Consider the following 554-nt stretch of genomic DNA (forward strand, 5'->3'; position numbering starts at 1 on the left):
CCCGGTCAGGCGGGGAGACTCACAACGAGACTAACGAGGAAGTGAGCAATGCAATGTCTGTCAGAGTAAGAATCGAGCCTGTTACACAGGAATAGGATGCCATTCAGCACCTCAAAGCTGTTGGAGCAGAACATTCATACCCTTGATCCACTTGCACAGGTACAGCTAATAACTTATTTATGCTCATGTGATGTGTTTGCTATGAAATGAATTGTTAAAAAAATTAGCCTGCATTGGCCGGGAATCGAACCCGGGTCTCCCGCGTGGCAGGCGAGAATTCTACCCCTGAACCACCAATGCACGCCGACTTAATAGATTCTATTTTCTGGTGGCTACAATTTATTTCTGACTTTTGTTAATACAAGCGGGGACACTGCGTTAACATAAAAAGCAATATGCAGCAGATACTGCATCTGGAATTGTTGATTAAATGCTGGAAACACTTCGAAGGTCCTGGAAGATATGTGGACAGAGAAACACAGGGTTAACCTCTCAGGTGCATGAGCTCTCGGTAGAGCTAAGATTTTGCACTTTTCTACGTCCCGTGGGAGTTT

At 45.1% G+C, this 554-nt stretch overlaps 1 non-coding gene across 1 annotated transcript; it reads right to left on the reverse strand.

Moving 5' to 3' along the window:
* Positions 1–229: 229 nt before the first annotated feature.
* trnag-gcc (transfer RNA glycine (anticodon GCC)) lies at positions 230–300 on the reverse strand. Its single transcript has one exon. It is a non-coding gene; the product is annotated as a tRNA-Gly (tRNA).
* Positions 301–554: the final 254 nt, after the last annotated feature.

Source organism: Somniosus microcephalus, unplaced genomic scaffold (assembly GCF_052327205.1).
Source record: "Somniosus microcephalus isolate GS21.2 unplaced genomic scaffold, FLI_Smic_1.0 unresolved_chr8, whole genome shotgun sequence".
Taxonomy (NCBI): domain Eukaryota; kingdom Metazoa; phylum Chordata; class Chondrichthyes; order Squaliformes; family Somniosidae; genus Somniosus; species Somniosus microcephalus.